The 26,195-nt window shown below is 39.8% G+C and overlaps 1 protein-coding gene across 1 annotated transcript in view; it reads left to right on the top strand.

Annotated features, from left to right (window-relative positions):
• Window positions 1-9,275, top strand: part of LOC140531806 (A-kinase anchor protein 9-like) — an 89,406-nt gene extending 80,131 nt beyond the window's left edge. The window contains exon 22 of the mRNA XM_072650518.1: window positions 754-9,275. The gene's annotated coding sequence lies outside the window, so the exon portion shown is untranslated. The remainder of the gene's footprint in view (window positions 1-753) is intronic.
• The last annotated feature ends 16,920 nt before the right edge of the window (window positions 9,276-26,195 follow it).

Raw genomic sequence — 26,195 nt, 5'->3', positions numbered from 1 at the left:
GGGTTATCCTTTATAAGTCATCGTTTTCAATTCTGAATTATATTACATAGGTTTAGAGCTGGACGGGGCCTTAAGGCTCATCCCTTCACTCCCTTATTTATTCTGAAAAGAGGAAACTGAGGTTCAGTGATTTGCCCAAGGTCACAGAAGTCATAAATAGCTGAGCCAGGATTCCAGCTGAGATCTCTGACTCCAAAACCAATGCCCTTTATATTTTTCATTTGTTTATTTGCTGTTGTGGTGGTGGTAGTGATGGTGGTTGTGGCTGTGGTTGGTTTGTTGGTTGGTTGGTTGGTTTATTAGACTGGGTCTCCCCCATCTCACACAGGCTGGACATATAAGAGATCCACACTAGTCCAATCCCACCTTTTAGGAGTTCTAGATCTTTGATCTTCTCTATTTCTGATCTAAGCCAATTCACCCCTTTTTAGGCAGCCTGGTATTCCTCCATCAGAGGAGGTTACCACAGTCATGCCACATTTGGTACAGACATCCCATCGGGCTCACAGCAGCTTAAAACTCCAGAAATGTACCAATCTCCATCTCCCCTGGAGTTTGGTCTACAGGCATGTCCCACCACTCTAGGTTCCACACCATCACTGAATCACTGCAAATATGACCCTTTGGTCTGGGTTTTTAAATATTTTCCATAGCTAAAAGAAATTCTAGCCTTGAAATAAATAAATCAAGACTGAATTGCAAAGAAAATAAACTGTGATCTTTCGCATCTGCCATTCACATTTTTTTTTTCAGATTAAGGCCATTTAGGGGCGGAGCCAAGATGGTGGAGTAGATAGACACACATACACTAGCTCCGAACCCACCGCCCATAAAATATCTGTAAAAAAGAGCTTCCAACAAGTTCTGGAGCAGCAGAGGCCATGGAGCAACAGAGCAGACAAGATTTCTGTTCCAGAGAGCCTGAAAACCTCTCACAAAAGGTCCTCGCACTGCGGACCCAGAACCCAGGACTCCTTGGCCACGCGGCGCCGAGAGGAGCAGATCCGGGCGGGCTTCAGGGACGGAATCTCCAGCGGCCACATGGGTCCCTCCCCCCACAGGTGACGAGGGTAGGTGAGAGAGTCTCTTTGGTGGGTCGAGAGGGGAGTGGGGTGCCCCCATAGCTCAGGCCCCCTCAGGAGGCAGCAGCTGAGGCGGGAGCAGACCAGGGCTCCCCAAGCAGGCAGGAACCAGGATCCATTGTTGAAGGTCTCTGCATAAACCCCCTGAGGGAACTGAGCCCATGAGGCGGCCCTGCCCCCACCTGAGCACCTGAACTTGATCTCACACTGAATAGCAGCCCTGCACCCACCCAAAGCCCTGAGGCTGGGAAGCAGCATTTGAATCTCAGACCCCAAGCTCTGGCTGGGAGGATCCAGAGGCAAAGTGGGTGTGAAGAGAATATTCAGAAGTCAAGTCACTGGCTGGGAAAATGCCCAGAAAAGGGAAAAAAAATAACACTTTATAAGGCCACTTTCTTGGTGAACAGGTATTTCCTCCCTTCCTTTCTGATGAGGAAGAACAATGCTTACCATCAGGGAAAGACACAGAAGTCAAGGCTTCTGTATCCCAGCCCACTCAATGGGCTCAGGCCATGGAAGAGCTCAAAAAGGATTTTGAAAATAAAGTTAGAGAGATGGAGGAAAAACTGGGAAGACACATGAGAGACATGCAAGCAAAGCATGAAAAACAATTAAACACCCTGCTAAAGGAGACCCAAAAAAATGCTGAAGAAAATAACACCTTGAAAAATAGGCTAACTCAACTGGCAAAAGAGGTTCAAAAAGCCAATGAGGAGAAGAATGCTTTCAAAAGCAGAATTAGCCAAATGGAAAAGGAGATTCAAAAGCTCACTGAAGAAAATAGTTCTTTCAAAATTAGAATGGAACAGATGGAGGCTAATGACTTTATGAGAAACCAAGAAATCACAAAACAAAACCAAAAGAATGACAAAATGGAAGATAATGTGAAATATCTCATTGGAAAAACAACTGACCTGGAAAATAGATCCCGGAGAGACAATTTAAAAATTATGGGCCTACCTGAAAACCATGGTCAAAAAAAGAGCTTAGACATCATCTTTCATGAAATTATCAAGGAAAACAGATTAAGGCCATTAATGATGAGTAGAGAAAACAAAATGCTTAAAAATGGTAGGTATCCTTCCTCTAGGTAGAAAATACAGGTGTCCATGTACATGTATACAGATGTATAGATATACGTGTGATATGCTCATTGGGTATAGTATAAGAGGATTTGGATCTGAATCCCAGTTAGACCACTCAAGATCTGAGATACGATAGCTGGATATATAAAATTTAGATCAAAATAGAAGATGTGGCTATGGATATGTAACCCTAGGGTGCTGTATAAATGTGAGCTACTGAGACCAGCAGAAATAGCAATATAGGAGGAAGTAACACAGGTCAGATCAGTAAAACAAAGACTGAAGAAGGGCACCCAAACGAGAAGTGGTCAGGAAATCCAAGGAGAAGCCACAGTGGGTCATTCTTCCAACCCAGATCTGCCTAAGAAGGGAAGCGAAGCATTGACTAAGCACCTACTCTGTGCCCGGCCCTGTATTAAGCACTTTACATTTCTCATTTGATCATTATGTTTATATTATATCTCTCAACCTCTGTGGGTCTCTGGTTGCTCACTTGCAAATCGAGGCAATGTGATTAAATACTCTATACGTTGTTGTTCAGTCATTTCACCTGTGCCCAACTCTTCAGGACACTGTTGGGGGTTTTCATGGCAGAGATACTAGAGTGGTTTGCCATTTCCTTCTCTAGCTCGTTTTTATAGATGAGGGTGAAGTGACTTGCCCAGGGTCTAGTAAGTGTCTGAGGCCAGATTTGAACTCAAAAGGAGGAATCTTCCTGACTCCAGACCTAACGTTCTATTCTTTGTGCCAAATAGCTGCCCCACTCATTATTTAGCTCTAAATCCTACAATCCTATGATTGCTACTCATGGAGTCAGAACCTGGTTTCTAAACCTGATGAACATTTATGGCACATGTGATCCTGGGATACCCCACTGAGTTCACAGCAATGTAGAACTCTAGAAACTTACTCAAGTGTATGGGCCATTGAGAGGAAAGCATTTTTTAAAACTGTATAATATAATGTAATGAAATATGATACGATATAACGTGACATAACATAATATAATATAAATCAATGAAGTAAGAAAGGAAGAATATCTGAATGGGCAGTCAGTAATTGTTCCTTTTGAGAGGGGAAAAATGACCAGTAGGACTCAGATATGATTGAGCCTGGGAACAACCAAATTACAAAACTCATACAGGACCAGAGGCAGATGTCACATGACCATTCAATTGTTCTGCAAAATCTTCCAGGGATGTTTGGGAATTTTCCAAGGTATAAATTGCGGCAGAAGAGGGATCAGATTTCTTTTAAAAACTATTAATAATTGCCCCAACTCTTCATCCACATGGGTATGAGCAAAAGTTCCTTGGAGGAACTGAGAAAAAAGCAGAAGATCTGTGATTTCTTAAAGATACAAACTTTCTACGTGGAAACTCCTCTTGTAATGCATTCACATCTACCCAGAAGCACATTCAGGGTTACGTGAGTTGCCCAGGGTCACATGGCAGGCAAGTCCAAGACCAGGACTTCCTCCACAGTAATAATAATAGCTAGAATTGATGTAGCACTTTAAAGTTTACAAAGCACCTTACAAGTATTATCTCATTTTATCTTCACAGCAACCCTGAGAAGTAAGTGCTATTATTATCCCTGTTGTATAGATGAAGAAACTGAGTTACACAGCTGGTATCTGAAGCAAGACTTGAACTCAGGTGTTCCTTCCTTTGAGTCTTATGTTTTATCCACTGTGCCATCTAGCTACAGAATATAAGTTCCTTGAGGACTGAGACTATTTCAGTATTTCCTTTGTATGACCCAAAGCTAACCAAAGCACAGAGTAGGCATTCAATAAATCCTTGTTGAATTGAATTGAATTGAATTGAATTGTCTCAGAAGGATTGTCTTTCAAAATACTCCTCTTAAAAGGTTACATTTGAGGTACAGTCAAGACAGCAGAGTAGAAAGACACACCTACTCTAGCTCTCCCTGCATAGCCCATAAAATACCTGTAAAAAGTGACCCTAAACAAATTCTAGAGTAACAGAAGCCACAAAACAACAGAGTGAAAGAGATTTCCATCCCAAGGCAGCCTGGAAGGCTGACAGGAAAGGTCTATCACACCAGACTCAGAGAGGAGTGCAGCCTAGCCTTGGCTGCTTGGCAAGGCAGGGACAGGACCAGAGCAGGTCTCAGGGGGTGGAATCCCTGGCAGCAGCTATGGTTCCCAGATTGCTCAACCCACAAACGCCAAAGGCAGCTTCAAAGGTCAATAAGAAAGCTCTTTCACCTGGGTGAGAAGGAAACACAATCTAGCCCCAGTCCCAGGTGGCAGCAAATTTTTGTAGACATTTTTGTAGTCCTCGAACTAAAAGCCCATAGGGGAACTGAGTGGCTGATCTGGATCTCAGCCCTGAATGGCGACCCTGGGGTGAGGAAGAGTGCTGATGTGGTGGAGCTGGTGGAGACTTTGAAGATGATCCTGGACAGAAAAGCCTGGGGTTGCTCCCAGACCAGTGCACAGGCCAGGAGAGGAGTAACTCCTCTCCCTTGATTGTGCCACCTTGGAGGAACTGAGAATTTACAAGTCCCTAGAATATACCCTCCAATTGACAAAGGACTCAAAAGTCAAGTAACAGCCTGGGAAAATGCCCAAAAAGGGGAAAAAAATAAGACTCTAGAAGTTTACTTTCTTGGTGAACAGGTATTTTCTTCCATACTTTTGGATGAGGAAGAACAATGCATACCATCAGAGGAAGACATAAAAGTCAAGACTTCTGCATCCAAAACCTCCAAAATAAATATGCAATGATCTCAGCTCATGGAAGAGCTTAAAAAGGATTTTGAAAAACAAGTAAGAGAGGTGGAGGAAAAATTGGGAAGAGAAATGAGAATGATGCAAGAAAATTATGAAAAGTGAATCAACAACTTGCTAAAGGAGACCCAAAAAAATGCTGAAGAAAATAACACCTTTAAAAATAGACTAACTCAGATGGTAAAAGAGGCCCAAAAAGCCACAAGGAGAAGAATGCTTTCAAACACAGAATTAGCCAAATGGAAAAGGAGGTTCAAAAGCTCACTGAAGAAAATAGTTCTTTAAAAATAAGAATGGAGCAGACAGAAACTAATAACTTTATGAGAAACCAAGAAATTACAAAAGAATGAAAAAATAGAAGACAGTGTGAAATATCTCATTGGAAAAATAACTGAACCAGAAAATAGATCCAGGAGAGACAATTTAAAAATTATGGGCCTACCTGAAAGCCATGATCAAAAAAAGAGCCTAAACATCATCTTTCATGAAATTATCAAGGAAAACTGCCCTGATATACTAGAAACAGAGGACAAAATAAATATTGAAAGAATCTACCAATCACCTCCTGAAAGAGATCTGAAAAGAAAAACTCCTAGGAATATTGTAGCCAAAATCCAGAGTTCCCAAGTTAAGGAGAAATTATTTCAAGCAGTCAGAAAGAAACAATTTGAGTATTGTGGAAATACAATCAGGATAACACAAGATCTAGCAACTTCTACCTTTAGTGATTGAAGGGCGTGGAATATGATATTCCAGAAGTCAAAAGAACTAGGATTAAAACCAAGAATCACCTACCCAACAAAACTGAGTATAATACTTCAGGGGGAAAAATGATCAATCAATGACCATCTCTTATCAAAGAGGCAAGAAAAAGTTTTTTCAATGGAGGGGAAAAGAGGGGAGGCCAGAGGGAAAAAGTGAAAGCATACTCTCATCACATTTGGCTCAAGGAGGGACTAACATGCACACTCAATTTGGTATGAAAATTTATCTTCCTCTACAGGAAAGTAAGGGAGAAGGGGATAAATTGGGTGTAGGGGCATGATAGAAGGGAGAGCAAATGGGAGGAGGGAGAAATTAGAAGTAAACACTTTTGGGAAGTTACAAGGTCAAAAGAAAAAATAGATAAATGGGGGGGAGGATAGGATGGAGGGAAATATATTAGTTTTTCACAACATGACTATTATGGAAGTCTTTTGCATAACTACACAAGTATAGCCTATATTGAATGGCTCACCTTCTCAGTGGGGATGCATAGGGAGGGAAGAAGGGAGAGAAGTCGGAACTCAAAGTTTTAGGAACAAATGTTGGGAATTGTTTTTGCATGCAACTGGGAAATAAGAAATACAGGTAATGGAGCATAGAAATCTATCTGGTCCTACAAGAAAAGATAGAAGGTGGGGATAAAGGAAGGGAGGGGGGTATGATAGAAGAGAGGGCAGATTGGGGGAAGGGTGAATTAGAATGTATGGTGTCTTGGGATGGGGGGAGGGGAGAGATGGGGAGAATAATTTGGAACTCAAAATCTTGTGGTAATGAATGTTGAAAACTAAAAATTAATTAATTAATTTTTTAAAAAGTTACACTTATTCCTGTGATGCTTCCTTTGTTTAGATGGATGGATAGATAGATATACAGATATAGAAACATACAGATAGATGATAGAAAGACAAATAGAGGAGAGTAACAGAGAGGGAGGGAGAAAGAAAGAGAAAGAGAGAAAAGAGGCAGAGAAGAGGAGAAGAGAGGAGAGGAGGGGAGGGGAGGGGAGACAAAAAGGAAACAAGTGAAATTAAATGTTTTGGGGGGGATTTCCTCTTTTGGAATTCTTTCCTCACCAGATGAAAAGTCTTTTCCAATATGTTGCGTCAAACTTTGTTTTGTAAAAACCCCACAGCGTTTGCCAGCTTGGCTATCCACCTTATTTATCTGACTTGGTTCCAAGTGATATGCCTGTCTCCAAAAATCAATTTAATAGATCTACAACTCTTAATTAAGTCCCTTCTTAATTAAGTCCCTCCTAAGTGACAGGCACTGAGCTGAACATTGAGGATATAAAGGCCAGGAATCCCTTCTCACAAGCAGCTTACCATCCACAAGGGAGGATGATTTGCCACTAGGAACAGTATTCAGAAGAAGGTCCCACAAGTTCTGAAGATAATTCCAACAGAAGAGCTTCAAAAACAATCTGAGCAATGGTATTATCCTTAGAATAAGGTTATAACTGCCCAATGGGACAACTTTGAAGGATGGCACTCTCTTTTTTAAATTTGTTCGATAAGGCCATGATAGCTATCTTCAAGTATGGAGAGAGCTGTCATGTGGAAGAAATATCACATTAGTTCTCCTCGGCACCAGAAGGTGGAACTAGAAGCAGCCAGGAAAAGAAATTATTCTTAATGTTATTATTTAACTATCTAATGATCACGATGATCAGAGCTGTGTAAAAATGAAATGGACTGACTCCGAAGACCATGGTTTTCCCATCTTTTTTCCCCTATTTTCCCCCTAATTTTCTCACTGGCAAATAACTAACATCCCTTGACTTCAATTTCTTCATCAGCGTAAATGAGGGTATTGTTCTATGGTCATACTCTAAGTCTAAGAGCCTATTTATTTGGAGAAGCCCTTAAATCAGTAACCACTGACTCTTTGGGAATGGAAACATCTTCCCACTGCTTGTTTGGGCCCCATAAGAGTGCCACAAAGCAATGGAATATTATTGTGCTATAAGAATGATGAACAGAATGATTTCAGAAAAACCTGGAAAGACTTAGGTGGACTGATGCAAAGTGAAGTGAGCAGAACCAGGAGAATGTTGTAACAGTAACAGCAATATTGTTCAATGAAGAACTGTAAATGACTTCGTTATTTTCAGTAATACAATAATCCAAGGCAATCCCAAAAGACTCATGATGAAGCATGCTATCTTCCTCCAGAGAAAGAACTGATGTTGTCTGAATACAGACTGAAGCATACTTTTCTCTTTCTTTCTTATTTTGTTAGAGTCTTCTTGGACAAAATACCTAATCTGGAAATGTTTTACATAATTGCACATTTATAACCTATATCATATTACTTGTTCTTTCAGGGAGCGGAAAGAGAAGAGAGGGAGGAAGCTATATAGTTTGGAACTCAAAATTTAAAAAAAAAAAGGTTAAGAATTGTTTTAACATGTAATTGGAGAAAAAAAATTTTAAAGAATGCCACAAAGCAAATATTTATTTGTAAATAACAGGCGATTTTAATTCTTTGTGCCCTGAATATTTTAAAAACACCTCTTGAAATGATCAGGCAGGGTGACGGGGTATATTCACTAAATGGTGCTAGACTGGCTGGCCTAAAGTAAGACTCCAACAATACTGAAAAACTTGAAGTCTTGGTATTATTTCAAAAAGGGATTTTTTTTCTCCCATATTCAATTTCACCCTAAATCGTGAACTATTCAGACAGCACCTTTCATCAAACAGAAAGCAGATTTGATTAATGTGATTTCTTTGTGAAAAATCTAAGAAGATTAAGGAGTGGTGAGGTAGGCCATGTATGCCCCTTCTCAAAATGACATTATCTAGTGAACTCTGAAGTTCTTTTCAGGAAACAGATTTTCCCCACTAGCTACATCTGCAGGAAGGGAAAGAATCTATCATGGGGGAAATTTTTCTTTTTTTTTCATTTAAGTTTCAGGCTCATGAATAGGTCAACCAATCTGGGAGTTGATATTGATTTCACTGTATAACAAGGTGGAAAAGGCCAGATTTCAAGGAAACATTTGCAGACTGGTATTTTTCCCCCTTCTCTGTAATGGTGTTTTTTGTGATGGTTCCTTAGAAAAATGTTAAAACTCACTACATGGTTTTTGTGCTTAGTGAATTTTGTGCTCAGTCAAAGAAAATGTGGCTGGGGGTGATTCCTCTGAGCTATTTTCCATCATTATGGTCTGGAATTCTAATATGAGCCATGAAACATGTTTTTCTGATATGGAGAAAATGAATTCTGAGCTGGTATAATATCAAATCTCATCTGCCTCTTCCACTCTGCATGAATTTATAGAGAGGAATTAAGATGCCTTTCTCTGGCCCTCTCAGCCTCCAGAATTTGGGTGTTGGGTTCCCCAATGCTGTGCTTCAATACGCACCATTTGAGAACATGATAGATGAGGAAGTCAGTTATTCTCAATTGACCATTTCCATGGTTATTTTTCTCCTTGGAATGCCAGATGTCAATTTGATGGTTATGAAGCTAAAAATGTAGGAGCAAAAGAAAGAAGCGCAGGGCAGAAAGTCACCAGGTAAGCCTCTGCACATCACTCTTCAGCCAGGCCAACAGACTTCAACTCTGGGAAACACGAAATGAAAAGCGAAAATAGTACCTTACAAGCCAAGGAATTTACAAGTCTACGAATTTAGGGCAATAGAATTTGGGTTGGAATTCTAATTCTAACACTTACTACTCATATGACTATAAGTCATTTCATTTCTACATGCCTCAGTTTCCTCATCTGTAAAACGATGTTCTCTGTTAACTCTAAATCTTATGATTGTCATATACATCTAATGTTAAATGTGCATAAAGGCAAACTCTAGAGGAACCGTGACCTAGTGGATAAACCAAAGAGTTAGGAAGACCTAAGTAGAAGTCCTAGCTATGACACCCACTGACCGTGTAACCAAAGGCAAATTTCTTAACTTGTCTGAGCTCATACGTCATAGATGAATTGTTTCACAAGTAGGTGGAAGGTGCATCCACACTGGAATTTCACCATAGTCACGAAAGCACAAGTCCCAACAACAACAAAATATATGCCAACTCTCACTGAATAAGTAACCATTTTTAAGACAATCAAAACTGAATGCAGTGAAATTAGAAGGAGCAAACTTGGCTCCAAAGAAAAGCTGTGAGATGATGACAAACACACACCCTTTACAGAAATGGGGGGCCTCAGGTGTGGGACACTGTAGTCAACATCAAGACTTTTTTAGTACATTGTTTATAGAATGTTTTAAAATTTTCTCCTTTATTTTATTGCTATTATTCTGTCACTCAATCGTGTCCAAGTCTTCATGACTGTATGAACCATACTGTCCAGGGGATTTTCTTTTCAAAGACTCTATAGTGGTTTGCCATTTTTTTCTCCAGCGGATTAAGGCAAACAGAGATTAAGTGACTTGCTCAGGGTCACACAGCTAATAAGTGTCAGAGAGTGGATTTGAATGACCCTCCTTAATACTTTTCTTTTAAATTAAGTTATTATTATTAGACTGTTCTCTGGATAGGATTGAGGGGAGGAATTGATTGGGAAATATAAATGACACAAAAGCTACATATATCAATAAAATTTTAAAAAGAAAAGAAAAAATAGCAGAAACCCTTAGCACCTAATTTTGAAATCAGTCCAGACTATAAATATTCATTTCTATATCAATCTTTAAGACAAAATAAGGAATGGTCCAAGGACAGCTGTAAAGTAATTGGAATGTGGTACAATTTTTAAAAGTTCCAAACTTCACACCAAAAAACATTTGGATACAAGTCCCTATCTCAGTCACTTATTAGATATGTGACCTTGAACTTGTCACTCAGACTCTCTGGACCTCATTTTCCTCATCTGCAAAATGGGAAGATTGGACAAGATCTTAGCCTTTTTTAGGTGATGGACCCGTTTTGTAAACTGACAAAGCCCATGGCCTCCTTCTCAGAATAATATTTTTAAATGAGTAAAATGTATTTAGAATCGCAAAGGAAATCAAATATACTGAAATATACTTCTCAATTTTTTTAAGTGAAGAGAACTCAGGATCCCTGGTAGATGATCTCTGAGGACCCTTCCAGCTGTGAATCCACAATTCTATGATAATCAACTGTACTGTTTACTTTAATTTGTATGCATACAACCATACATAAATGCATGACTAAGGTTAAAGCTTGTCACATACATCTTATCATAATAAGCACAAAAAGCTTTGCCAAAAGCCAAAAAAAAGGAAGAATTTGGAAAATTTTGGCTTTTCACTTTAGTGACTGCGCTGATATTGAGGTTTAAAAAAAGGATGAAATGCATAAAAGCATTTGCAGCCATGAGAAGTATTTTTTTAATTGTGCTATTGTGCAAACAGACTGTCATCCAGCAGCAGCAGCAGCAAGGAGATTTAGCATTCAAGTTGGGCGTCGAAGCTCACAGAAACATGCACTCAGTTCAATCAATCCAGTGGAGAAATCTGACAGACTGGAAACCACTCCCTCTCCCCCAAAAACAGTACCTAAAGTGGACCTTTCACTTTTTGTTATTTTTTAGTAGTATTTTATTTTTCCCCAATTACATATCGAGAACATTTTTTAACTTTCATTTTTGCAAGACTTTTGAGTACCAAATTTTTCTCCCTCCCCTCTTCTGAAGATGGTAGGCAGCTTGATGTGCTGTCATGAAAATCATATTCATTGTAGTTGTGGAAGAAGAAACAGATCAAAAGAAAATAAAACGATGAGAAAGAATAAAGTGAAAAACTCTTTTCACCTTTTTAACCAGCTGTTCTGACATTCTAGAAACACCTGAGGTTTGAGTTAGGACAAAATGGGGAAATGTGGGTTTCCTGTCTCTAGAGAAGTTAAGAGCCAATCTTTCTTAGAACAATCCCTGAGTTCCTGGCTGGACTTATAACTCTTCCTGCAACACACCTTATGGGGCCGTTCCTTTGGGAAAGAGGCCTCACCTCCCTGCATGTGTTATAGAGGTCTAAAATACGAAATCATTCCATCAGAAAGGGCACTTTTATAAGGACATGAGTTATGAAGTGTTTCTACAGTTAAAAAGGATCGCCTTTTCACCGAGCTTTACAAAATGGAGCCAGACTTTCCAATCAAGCCAGTAGAAGAAGTAAGTGAATGTGTTTTTCCCATTTGTTAAAAGTTCCCTGCTCTAAAAAATGACAAGCAAGATGATTTTGGAAAAGCCTGGAAAGACTTACATGAACTGATGCACGGTGAAGTGAACAGAACCAGGAGAATATTGTACACAGTAACAGCAACACTGTTCAATAAAGAATTGTAAATGACTTAGCTATTCTCGGCAATACAGCGATCCAAGACAATCCCAAAGGACTAATGATGAAGCTTGCTATCTGCCTCCAAAGAAAGAACCTATATTGTTTGAAAACAGACTGAAGCAGGCTATTTTCTGCTTTCTTTCATTCATTCTTTTTCTTATATTCAAGTCTTCTTGTACAAAATGACTCATATGGAACTGTTTTACATGATTGCACATGTATAACCTATATCTGCTTGCTTACCATCTCAGGGAAAGGGGAGAGAAGGGAGGGAAGGAGAGACAGAATTTGGAACTCAAAACTTTAAAAAAAAAAACAACAAATGTTAGAAAATTGCTTTAACATGTAATTGAGGGGAAAATTATATCTATATCTGTGCACATATATGTGCTTGCATATGTCTACATACATACCTATACATATATATATACATATGAGAAATGGAAGAATTTAGAGTTTTCTCTGCCACGAACTTGAGCTCCCATTGGCTGTGCTCTTCCTAATTTGGCACGCCCACTTACTAGCATCCGGAATCCATTTAACCACTTAATGTCAGATCAGCTTTTACAGAAGGATGTTGACTTCAAAGATAGAACAACAATGAACATATAAACGTTTCCCTGAACAACTTGGGGAGTAAAGGGTGGAGTTTAGGCTGATAACAATAGTTCATGTTTCCAAGTTAATTCCAAAGCCAGATTCTGCTGAGCTGGAATCCTGAAAGTCATTCCAAATGATCATTCTGTGCTCCTTGAGGTCTCAGTAACAGGTTGGCTACAATATCTGGCCTGGATAATAAATAATAATAATATTGATGATGGTTATGATAATAAGAATAGCTTTTATAAAGCACTTCAAGTTTTGCAAAGTACTTTACAAATGCTATCTCATTTGATCCTTACAACAACCCTGGGAGGTAGGTACTATTATTATCACCATTTTACAGATGAGGAAACTGAGGCCCAGGAAAATTAAATGATTTGCACAAGGTTACACAGACAGCAGATAGCAGAGGAGGTATTTGAACCCAGGTTCATCTGACTCCAGAGTCAGAGTGCCTTCTACTGTGCCAGGGTACTTCCCAGCAACAGTGAAAAATACTGTATCAGACAAACTCATTAATCTGCATTCTAACTGATGGATTTCTACTTCTCTATAAGAAATAATTTTGAATTGGCGTAATAATCAAAATGCATCCTGGCCATAATAAAGTGAGTGCAGTCTGCATCAGAGAGCAAGACCAGTTTTGTTTGGAGGGGTTTTTCCAGTTCTTAGAGAGAAACACTTATATGCAATACCATTACTATTCAAGTTTGGCAAGGGAATATAGTAAATTGTCTAAAGGAGTAAAAGAAACAAATCCACTTTGTAGATGTATGTGCATAGACACACAGAAAGCCACAACTGAAGTCACAGACACTACTGCCTTTTCCTCCAAGAGGAGTCCCACCTGCCCCAATGATGCCATCCATTTTAACTCCTTGGGGTATCCCTTTCCCTTCTTTATCCAAGCACTTACATATTACATACAGAAGGTAGTTCCACACACACACACACACACACACACACACACACACACACACACACACACGCGGTCCACTGGCAGTTCCATCTTGTTCCTATGGAATAAGACTGGCATAGGTAACTAGGAGTTTGAAGTCAGTGTATACACCAGCATTGATGCCGGACAGATGTTCACTTAGTTGGTATCATTTCCATGTCTGCTTTGGTTTCTCTGTTTATCTAAGAAGACACATTAGACCAGCCTCTGACTTCTCCTGGGGAAATGAGGAAGCCCACAGAGTTCATCTGAATATATTACTAGAGCACTGTGGATGAAAGATGCTATTTGCAAAATAATATAAAATATTATCATCTCCTGTTTTGCTTATTTGCTTTAGCTAGTAAGCTCCTCAGGGAAACATCCTGCTCTTTGGATCATAGTAGAGTCACACACCTACGGTCCCTTTATAAATAACAATGATAATTCTTAACTTGAAGGACGTTTTAATCCTAAAATTTAATATTCCTTTACACTAGCTTTTCTAGGCACCCCTGGGGATGTCTATACAAACAATGCACAAAGTTTTCTTCTCTAAATATTTGTTTTCATTCTAATGGTATCCAACAATCTGAAAACTCTCTTTCAGAGTATACCATATGCAGGAAGAAACAAAGATTTGTGTTTATTTCAGAAGGCTATGTGGAGAGTTGTTCTCACAGGTAAGAGCATCCATCATCTTAGGGATTCAGGAACATCTTCAAGTGACCACTTAGATGGTTTCATTCCAAGACCACTTGTTTCTCTTGCACTGAATTTGACCTTTTGACTTATGGGAAACAATGACAAAAGCCTCAGTGTGAGAACAAGGGTTTCCCAGGAGCAAATGAGATGTTTAAAGGACAGCTATTCTGTAGTACTGTAGAGAGCCTCACTCTTCTTTGGCAGCTTTCAACATTGTAATCTAGAATCAATCAATTAGTAAGCATTTAGGATGTGCTAGACTTTGTGTGTGTGTGTTTGTGTGTGTTTGTGTGTGTGTGTGAGAGAGAGAGAGACAGACAGACAGAGAAAGAGATAGGGAGAGAGAGAGAGAGAGAGAGAGAGAGAGAGAGAGAGAGAGAGAGAGAGAGAGAGAGAGAAAGGGGAAAGGAAGAGGGGGGAAGGGAATGGAAGGGAAGGAGAGGGGAGGGGAGGGGAAGGGAGGGGAGGGAAAGGAAGGGAAGGGGAAAATGGAAGGGAAGGGGAGGGAAGGGCATAGTACTACACAGACTGTGAATGAAAGGATTATTCTTCAAAAGCATAACCTTCTATACTATTCTGTTTTTCTGTGACTATATATTGTTTAATTTAGAAAAGGATGAATCCATTTTTCCCTATAGGCAAGAAGTTGCACTCTTACTGAACATGGAGAAGAAGGTGTTTCTCTGACCTCTTCCAGAGTCTTTCCCAAAGGATTGCCACTAACAACCTTAGTGGCACTCCAGTAACTTCTAGCTCCACCCATTTCCTTTGCGTCTTTCAGAGCCAGGCAAGTCATGAGCAACCCAGTTGGAGAGTCTCACACTACCCCCCCACCCCAGGATACCTAGGAACATCTAGCAATCCTGTCTCTTGGGGGTCCTGGAGTTTGTACAGAGAGAGCTTTTCATCCAAGCAAGAAGAAAAGGAATTGTTTGTCCCTCTCTGTTCATAACTGTGGGCAGGACTTTCCTTTGAAGATTTACAGCATCTCCACTCTGCCATCCCCATATCAGAGAACCTGATAGTTTATCCCGGTATGTAAGCTCAACTGCATTATAACTTCACAAATAGCAAATGATCTGGCAAAATGTAAAGATACGAAAATGCTTCTAGATCAGAGGGATATCTTGGGATGCTACCCCTACATTCAAGGCTCTGTGATGTCAGTGACCCACTTGCCTATTCAGCAGCATTCCACATATGCTAGAGAGAGGATTGCCAGGATAAGATATTTAGAGCTGGAAGGAACCTTAGAGGCCAACACCCTCATTTTACAGATGATGAAACTGAAACCAGGAGGTTAAATGACTCTCCCAGCATCACACAGGTAAAAAGTACCTCTCTTAATTCCAAAGAGTGCAGGAATTAGAGGCCTCTTGTTGAAACTTCCCTGAAAATTAATGATCCAATGAGGAAAATGGTGATCATTTGATAATACAATAAGCATTTATTAAGTGCCTACTGTGTGCAGAACACTGGGTTAGGTTCTGGGAAAAATACAAAGTTCAGATAAAACCATCCCCAACTTCAAGAAACTTGTCTAATAAAGGGATAAGACACCAGCATTGATAGCTTTAGCTAACAATATTACATCATTTGTGCTTTATAGGATTACAAAAAAAGTGTTTAATGTGATGGGGAAGATGATGGCTATCAACTCAGGAGTGAGGGTAGGTGATAAGGGTAGGTTTCCTTGGGAAGGTATCATTTCCAATGGACATTAAAGGATCGGTAGGAACTGATGTAGAACATGAATTCCAGATGGGTAGGAACTGATGAGGAGCACACATTCCAGGAATTGATAACTGAATAAAGACATGGAAGATTGAGGATGCAAAGTGGGGCAGAGAAGGGTGGGGGCAGGGATTTGCAAAGTTTGGCTGGAACACAAAGTATATGGAAAGGAAATAATGGGAAGGGGGATTTTAAAGATCATAGGATCATCTAACCTAAGTGAAAGAGACCTCAGAAGACACCAAATCATATACAGTTCTAGAGCTAGAAAGAACTTCAGAGGTCATCTACTCCCACTCCCTCATTTTACATTTAAGATAGAGGGGCACAAGGTTGAGAAGGGCCTTGAATGTCAGACAGAGACATTCTGAACTTTATTCAGTAGACAATAGGGAGCAACTGAAAATTCTTGAGTGGAGGCATGACTTGTCCAGATTTAAGCCTAATAAAGGATACTATTCTGTGAGCAGTATGCAATCTAGAATAAGAGAAAGAGTATAAAAGTAGGAAGACCTGTGAGAAATCAATTGTACAACTACAGCAGAAGTTATAACAGAAAGAAGAGGGTACACATGAGAGATACGGCTGACATAATTTATTTTCAGAGGTGGAAATTAGGGAGGGGGGTTCATTTTATTTTATTGATATGCATCTGCAGATGACTTCCACTTCAAAAAAGGCTTCTTGCAACAAAGTAAAAATAGTAAGTAAAAATTAAAATTAAATATAATTTAGAATTTAAAAAGAAATAAAATTAAAAATAAAAAGTAAAAATAATTATATAGCATCTTCATGTGAAAGTACATGGGACATTCCACATGTATGGCACCCTCACTTCCACTTTTCTATACTAATCTACATTTCTATACTGTAGGAGGTTAAACATGAGCTGATCCTGGAATGGGATTACAAGAGACATCCAAAAAGGGGTGTCCTTCAGGATACTGGAAACAAGCATCTAGAGCTCTGAAGAAATGTCAGGGCTTAGGAGTCCTTTCCTGGAGGGGGCAATGGAAGCCAGAGGAATGAATGAGATACTAACAAAAGAGATGTAGAGGCAAAACAAGAGAGCCAGAGATGGTCCATTGGGAACCATGACCATTTAAAGGTCATGAAGAGGACACAGGGCTAGCAGAAGAGACAGAGAAGGGATTGACTAGAGAGGCAGAAGAACATTCAGAAGAGTGTGGTATCTCTTCAGGGAGAAGGGGGCATTCAGCAGTAGGCAGGGAACAGCGTCAAAATCTGCAGAGAAATCACAGCACATAAATAAATCTGAAACAAGATCTTAGGAGGTTGGTGGTGACCTTAAAGTCGTTTCCCTGGAACTGAAGAAACCTAATTGCAATAGTCTGAGAACAGAGTAGCCAGTGAGGCAGTGAAAGCATTAGATCTGAAGAACTTTTTCAAGAAGGTTAGCAAAGAAAGTGATGAGAGAGATGGAACTGTAGCTGAATAGGACAGAATAAGGAGTCAAGGGAGGCTTTTTGGATCATCAAGGTTACCCCATAACATGAGAGTTTTCTGTGATTTACAGAATCATTGTTGGCAAGCTAATTTTGAATAACAAGTGGCAGATGCCTATTCTCCTTAAGGAGCAAAGTCATACTCTCTAACTCTATTTTAAGTACAGAATTCTTCCCAGTAACATATCCCCTTCCTCTGCCCCAACCTTCTAGTTCTTCCCCTAAGGGCCCTGACATGTATAAACCACCTCTGCTTAATCCTAGCGGACAAGTGGCCCTCCTCACTCGTGCAAACATGAAAAGAGGAGGTTCTGGGTGTCGAGGAGCCAGGCTTGGATTACAAATAATTAATACTTTTCCCTTGGGAGAACTCAGTCTTGGCATGGAAAATTAAGATGGCTTCAGTACAGAAGACAAGAAACCAGTGGGCAAATTTCTTTTCTATATAAACGTGGGGCGTATCGGCACTGTAACAAGTGTGGGATCTGTTTTCAGCTGATTTCGGGAGGAATTTTAATGAGGATTTCACACTTAGTAACCACAGGCTTTATGTTCTGTCAGTAGAAATGCTAAACACTTCTGTTGGACTCTAGGGACATTGTTTCCACTGCTTCATGGGACTGTTCTTCGTGAATGAGTGACATGATATTTTACTTCAGCCCAGAACATGGCCAGCTTTCCTTCTCAATGTTCCTGGAAATGCTTTCAATTACCCAGTGCTGAGCTTCAGTCTGTGAATACCCCTACCCTTAGCCTACTGGGTTTGACAGGGCAGTGAAGTAACAGAAGGGTCTTCTAGCCATCCCAGCTTTGGTTTCCCCATGCTCACCATGTAACTGGCACTGACCCTGTGGATAACTGGCCAGAAATGCTGAGGTGGCTGTTCAAGGTGCAGAATCATATTCATCTGAAACAAAGAGGCCAAACGTTAAAATAATAAACTTTAAATGAGCTATGCCACGTGTGACATTCCAGGTCCACACGTCATGAGCCCAAAATGTTTCAGATGATGATTCCAAAACAATATTCTTTTCCTCAGTTTCAGAGTTCGGTTTTGTTACAATTGCTCATAGATTCCTTTTTTTTTTTTCTCAAAAAACCTGGAGACAACACAGTACTTGTTGGAAATGCAAATGCTAAGGAGGCCTGCCTGGTGATCTGCACTAAATCATTTCTGCCTGTTTCATGACTGTGGTCACTTAAGCTCTCTACAAACACACCATGGGGCTTTTGCTTCTGGGTGAAAGTTTAAAACAATCCCCAAAAGCAAACAGGGAAATGGAACCACTACCACCCTCCATTCCTCATACACACATCCCCTCACAATAAAACAATACACATTTAGTTTGAAATCACTGGCCCTTTATACCAGACATGAGCTGGCCCTTCACAACTCAACTGCCTGAAGTTGATGTGTTAACCACTAACCAGACTTATCAGTCAGAGAGAGGTTTGGAAGCAGGCTCCAGGAAGTCCAAACTTAGGTGTGTATTTTGTTAACCATGTTGAAAGGTCCATTTGGCCCTGGGGTTCTTCACTGTCTAGAAATTCTATTCATATTTCTGTTTAAGACTTTGATGCACCTATTTATTTTTGAAGTACGCTTAGGCCTTACAAAGTCCTTAGATTAGGTAGGACAAAATAGCCATTCCAGTAACCATTACTCATTCTTCCCTTTCATAGCCACATTCCTGGGAGAGAGGGAGGGAGAGAAGTTCCTGTTAGCTTTCTCTCCTCTAGTGCTGTAGTGATATCAAGGCACTGATACCGAAGCCCAAGATCACAAAGTGGATAAATTAGCATGTACAGAGGTCAGACAGCAGAAAATGTCTGAGGGTCTGAATTTCATTGGGGCTGTTTATTCAGTCAGTCTGTTTAAAGTAAGTGTTCACTTCTAGAAGACAGGCCTCAGTAAAGGATGGGACAAAGGAAATGGTTGGAACATAAAGCAAACACAAACAATCCAAATCAAGTATGGTTTTAAACCCAAGAGTGCAATTCAACCCAACAAGTATTTATTAAGAGCCTGGGAGGTGGAGAGTGGGGAAATCAAGAAAAGTGTCATACTGTAGGAGGTTTCACTTGGGTCATCCTAGAATGGAAGTAAACGTTACAAAAGGTGGTAGTAAGAAAGGAAAGCATTCCAAGCACAGGGGACTGGCCTTTGCAAAGACACAGAGACAGGAAGTCCAACAGAATGGAATTAATAGAGTAAAGATATGTCTAGAAGTCATGTAAAGCTTCTTTTATTTCTGAAATAGAACAACTGTAGAGTTTAAAAATTGTGAAATGTTAAGCAATACACCAGAAGTAGGATTTTGAAAACTATCTACCTACACCTACACCTACACCTACACACACACACACACACACACACACACACACACACACACACACACGTGGTTGAAAGTAAAAGGATAAGTGCCCATATCATCTAGAGAAGTCAGTACTGTCTAGCAGAAAAAGCAAAGGCTGAGGACAACCAAGAAATCCTAAAACTGTAGAATTTTAAGTGAAAGCTAAAATTTTGAGAGACCCTCAATGGGTTAGTGGCAAGAGACTTGAATTTGAAGCCAGAAGACCTAAGTCTCAACACCTCTGTCTTAATTACTTGAGTGGCCATGAGTAACTCACTTTTACGATCTCCTAATTCTTCATTCTCCCTTCCAGTTGTAAATCCTATGACCCTGGTCCAATCTCCTCATTCTACCAATGATAAAACTGAGAGAAGTTAAATGTAGTCCACGACTCCAATTCACAGTTCTGAGCTCATGTACACTGATTCTAATGGGGACGGGTTTCAACAATAATTTAAATAATGGCTCAGGTGCTATCCATGGTCCTCCCCCCAGGAACATCTGAATGTGTGTCATTTCTGATTCTCCCCTGGGAATGTTCATTTCTCCTACAAGCCTCAAAGTAACAAGGCATAGAATATAGAACAGGTGTGTGTGTGTATGAAGAATATCTTTGCCCATTTAGCAAACCAAGAGTTTATAAAGAATACACTATAAAGTCCACCTTCAAGCGAGTTATGGTCTGTCTCAAGTGAGTTCTTTCTTTCCTCCTGTCCTATAAACCTAGAAAGGAAGGAGCTAGCCAGAGTCCTCTATGCACAAGCAAAGAATACTACTTCCACCCCCTGCTTAAGTGATTTGTACAAAGTTACAAAGCTAGCTGCCAACAGACCTAGATCTAGAACCCAGATCGAATTCTTAATTCCCTCTTCTTTCCACTGAACTAGAGGCCTGGCCCTGCCTTTCCCCTCTGTGTAAACATAAGAAAGTCACTTACAAACTCTCTGTGGCCATATTCTTCATCTGTAAAATCAGATCATTTCTATCCTATGTATCTCGGAAGATTATTGTGAGGTATTATCATTCAGTTCAGTCATTTTTCAGTCATGTCCAACTTTTCATGACCCCATTTGGGGTTTTCTTGGCAAAGATATTGGAGTGGTTTCCTTCTCCAGCTCATTTTACAGATGAAGAAACAAGCAGTCAGTCACACAGCTACTAAGTGTCTGGGGCTGGATTTGAACTCAGGAAAATGAGTCTTCCTGACTCCAGGATCAGTACTGTATCCACTGCTCTACCCAGGTGCCCCAAGTATTATCATATGGCTGTACTAATAAAGGTATTCACCCAATACCTTTAATGGAAAATAATACATTTTTTAATTATCTGAATGGAAATTATCAACAAAGACCTAAAGAAGATTGGAATCAGGGAGTTAACAAACCACTCACGAATGAACTTTTTCACATGCTTTTCTTTAGGCTAAGCCAATATGATCACTGCAAAAGAAGAAATCTATGGCAAGTCAAAACGAAGTCATTAACAACTTGAACTTTAATAAATGTGCGAATTTAAATTTAAAAATTTCTTCCTTCATGTCCTCATCATTATTCATAAGCCAGTCAACATTATTTGAAAGCAAAGATAAACATTCTTTACCATGCTGGCAAGCACACTTTGTAGCACTAACTTACTAATGAACACCTTCCCAGCAGCGGGCCCTCACCTACTCACAAGAAAAAACAGAAGCTAATTACTTGGGGTTACTTTTTCCCCAACTTCTTATTTTCTTTTAGGTCTTAAAAGTGTGTCTGAAAGTTTATGTACCCTTCCAATCCACTTTTCCATACCTACTTACACTATGGGAAGAAGGCAATAACCTATGAGACTTTGAGCAAATCATACCTTCCCTGGCTTCAATTCCTCATCTGTAAAATAAGAGCATGAAACCAGATGGGTTCTCATGTGCCTTTGATTCTAAATTCACAGTTCTATAAACAATCTCACTCTGACTCTGATTTATTAATGGAAGATGTTAATATGTGATTCTTCTTTCCCATTCAGAATGCAATAAAAAAAAATCAGTCTAGAAATTAAAATCATTGAATTCTACAACAGCTGATATCAGAGATCAAAAAATAAAGACATCAATGAGCTCTTCCTTAACCTTCCGTATGTCTGGAAACACTCTCATCATGTGAAACTCTGAGGATAAATAAACATGTTACTCATGATGACATCACAGATCTTCCAAAGTACTTCGGGTATTTGCTATAAAAGAAGCAGTATTTGGGATAGAGGAAGGGGCTGCGTCTGTGATTTCATTGGCTTAGGGAGTTTCCAGTGAGGAATTTCTTCTATCAGTGAAGATCAGAGCCCTCTCTTCAATCTACAGAGCTAGACAGAGAACTGGGATTAATTTTATATTAATATTATATAGAACTAGACAGAGAACTGGAGGATTTGCCCAGGATCCCACAGTCAGTGTAGGTCACAGGTCTTTCTTGTTTCATACTTAGCTCTCTATTTATTGCCAGGAGTTCTTAACATGGGATCTTTGGACTTGGTATGTGTATGTCTGCGGATATATAGATATATGTAGATGTATATATTATATACATACATATATACACATACATGTGCTCATACATATATACACAGATTACATGCATGTGTACATATATGAGTATATAAGTATAAGTGTATTTTAATAGCCATATTCCAACAAAACTGGTTTCTTTTGTATCATATTTTTATGCATTTAGAAATATTTTTCTGAGAAGTCCATAGCTTCACTAGGCTGCTAGAGGGGCCCATGGCACAGAAAAGGTGGAGAACCCCTGCTTTTCACAATGCCACACTACCCCTTTCTGTGAGGAATACAATGAAAATACACATCCTACCAACAGTAAAGTACAGGAGATGAAAGTCTGGAGTGAGGAACGAAGGTCACATTAGCACCATAAGCATCTACCATCTGCTGGTCTAGCACTAAACAAATTGCTTTTTCTTTTCTTTTTTTTTTACTTTAAGTCTCAAAATAACCTTGGCTAAAATTATTCCTGAATAAGCTCCTTAAAGTTTAAAATAAAATGTTTTCCCTTCACATCACTCCATAAATTATCTTCTTGGAGACAACTGGTATTTTTTTTAAGGAGGAAGAAGAGAAATGTGCCTTGAAACGCTATCACCTGCTACGTTCACTGCAACGAATGACAATCCTAATTTATATTTCATTCAAGCATGGACTATTGCAACAGGGAACAAGCCTGTATTTAGAAGCTGAAGGATTAATTTTATATTAATATTACATATTTAAGTATGATTTTCTAGTTTATAAAGACCAGGATCATTATGAAGCCTTATAGTGCCACAGTAGGGGGACTAAGAGTCAGCTGACTTTGGAAACTTCATTTATTGGTTACATGTATGTGTATATATGTATAAGTATATTTTAATAGATATATTCCAACAAAACTGGTTTCTTTTGTATCATATTTTTATGCATTTAAAAATATTTTTCTGAGAAGGAGTCCATAGCTTCCCTAGACTACTAGAGGGGTCCATGGCACAGAAAAGATGAAGTACCATGGGCACTGAGCAGGGGCAACGAGGTGGCACACTGGAATTAGGAAGACTCATCTTCCATTCTAATAAGGACTCAGACATAGCTGTATGACCCAGAGCAAATGAATTGACCCTGTTTGCCTCAGTTTCTTCATCTGTAAAATGAGATGGAGAAGAAAATGGCAAACCACTCCAATATCTCTGCCAAGAAAACCCCAAATGGGGTCACAGAAAGTTGGATACCACTGAAAAAATTGAACAACAACTATGACAAAAGTACTTAGTAGCACCCTTCGTAAAATTCTCAGTGAAGTCTTCTTTGCTCTTTTCTGTAACTTTTTCCCTTTTACCATTTCTCTCCCCCAACCTCCATCTCAGTGCTCTCATTCCCTCCCTTCTTCCAAGTCCTCTGCTTTTTCTCCCCTTTCCCCTGGACTCCCAAGGGAAAGGAAAAAGAATCTTTCATCACTTTGATGACTCACAGGTGGTGACATTTTCACCATCAGGACACCTGAATGGAGGAAAGATTTTTGGACAAAGGCCCCATATGAGACTCAGCATATCTAAGCCCATCTGTGACATCTTAAAGTACTTAGTAGTACTCATGGGAAAGAGGGAGGAAAGGTATGTTTAGAGTCAAATTATAGATGGGGTTAAACCCAGACAGCAAATGGTAGATGGTACAAGGAATCTGGTTTCCCATGAAAACTGTGATGCTTGATGAAAGCACCCTGGCAAAAAAAAATTACCCAGAAGCCACAATTTCAGGATAGCCCTTGAAAATCTATGTAAATTTTTGTACTCCAGCTTTTTGGGCTGAAAAGAAATCAGACAGTTTAGTAAACGCTGCTTCCTCATCATTTAATGCTTCCATTATACTTCCATGGGAATTTGCATTTGGGAAGGAGTCTAGAGAACATTTAATGATAATACGTGGTTATATTCTCTGTGCCCAGCTCTAGAGGTAGCAGTACGAGGAAGGAGCGGAGATGCCAGGAAGATGCCAGGGGAGTGCTGATTGGAAGAGGATGACTTGGAGAGGAACTTGAGAGTGGTTCAGAAACAAAGAATTTTCCCATTTTGGGCCATCCATGTCATGACAGGGCCACTTCATAAATGTCCTTGTTCTATACGCGGCACATCAGGAATAAAGGCCCCTGACACAGTACTATTGGCAGGATATTTTTAGAATCAACTTATGTTTGTCATGCTCTGATAACAAACAGCATAGGTAATGCCTTTTATTAGAGGAGGTGTTGTATAGTAGCTATGACACTCTGAGGTCATTTAACCTCTGCTGTAAAATGGGGACAATATCTTTGTAAGAAATAGGGGACTTGGCAGGAAGTTGTATAGATGAATATATAGATACAACTCATGAGTGGCTTGGGTAGATTTGATCATCTGGGTCACTTCTGAAGATAGGAAAAGGCTCATTTCCTGTACTACTAGCATGATGTCTATGGGGAGGGCAGGCAAGGTTCAGGACAGTTAAGTCTGGGACAATCTCTCTTCTAGTCTCCAGAAGGGATGTTGGGCTACAATTTTATCTATTTGACCCCTTCAAATATCTCTGATCTAGAGGTATAAGCCTGGGTATGTCAAGTCTTATTTGCTAAGAGCCTAGCATGTGCTCTACGTGCACTGTGCTAGGAAGATCATTTTGATAGTTGAATGGAAAATGGAATCAGGAGATGATGAAAGGCTGCAGAGAGAGTGATGATGGTGGTGGTAGTGTCAGAGAAATAAAAGAAAGAGAAGTTGAGATGGAAAACAAGCCCAGGCTTAGGTGGAACCTGGGCTTCCCCTCTAACACCCACTTAGAGAAGCTATGCGCCATAGTGGATACAGCTGACCTTGGAATCAGAAGGACTAAGGTTAAATGTTACCTCCAACTCCAACTGACTGTGTGATCCCAGGCAAGTCACTAAACCTCTCAGTGAACAAGGCAACTCTAAGACTTTTTGATGGCATAGCTGGTGCTATGTACAAAGACTTCTCTTATCTCCCTTTCCCAATGTCACTTTTTATCTAGCTATGGATTCACACCCTACCAGGGAAAATCTCTTTCTTCATACTTGCTGATATGAAAGAGATGGAGATGTCAACCAAAAGAACACACCTGAAAAGCACAAGAGATCCAAGATGGCAACCACCTCAAGAAGACCTCAATGCCAGATGCAGTTTACCTGCAAGGCAACAAGCATTTAGTAAGGACCTTCTATGTACAAATGTTATGTCATCTAATCCTCACAACAACCCTGAGAGAGAGGTACTAATATCCTCCATTTTACAGGTGAAGAAACTCTAACATAGGTTAAATGACTTGGCCAGGATCGCACAGCTAGTAAGTGAATGAGGCTAGATTTGAACTCAGGTCTTCCTGACTCCAAGTTTAGTGTTCTATCTACTTTGCCACCTAGCTGAGTGTATTGTAGGCACTGGGGACTGGCACTAAAACGGCATGGAGATAGGAGAGGGAGTGTCTGCCATGTATAACAAACAGCAAATAGGCCAGTACGGCTATACTGGAGAGAGTAGGGAGACCAACATGAGTCATAAGGTCAGAAAGGTAGATTGGGTAGAGATTTTAAAGAGCATCACATGCCAGAAGGGAATTTATTTTTGTTCCTAGAAATGATAGGGATGTAATGAAAGGAAGTTTTCCCAGTAGTATATGGGACAAAGTTAAGATCTGAATGAGTAATCCACATATACAAATCATAGATCAAAATGATGAAGAAAAGGAGAGAAGGACCCAGCTCACTAAGATTCAGAGAAAGCTGGCTTTTACCCCAGGGAATCCTCTAACGATGGGTAGCATAGTATATATCAGAGGCAGGATTCAATTCCAGGCCCTCTGACTTTGGAGCCAATACTTACTCTACTTTACCACAGTGCCTCCCTATTTGTGAGGTCAT

The sequence above is a fragment of the Notamacropus eugenii genome, chromosome 3 (assembly GCF_028372415.1).
Source record: "Notamacropus eugenii isolate mMacEug1 chromosome 3, mMacEug1.pri_v2, whole genome shotgun sequence".
NCBI lineage: Eukaryota > Metazoa > Chordata > Mammalia > Diprotodontia > Macropodidae > Notamacropus > Notamacropus eugenii.
Note: the sequence above shows the minus strand (reverse complement) of the source record. Positions and strands in the feature narration are given on the sequence as shown.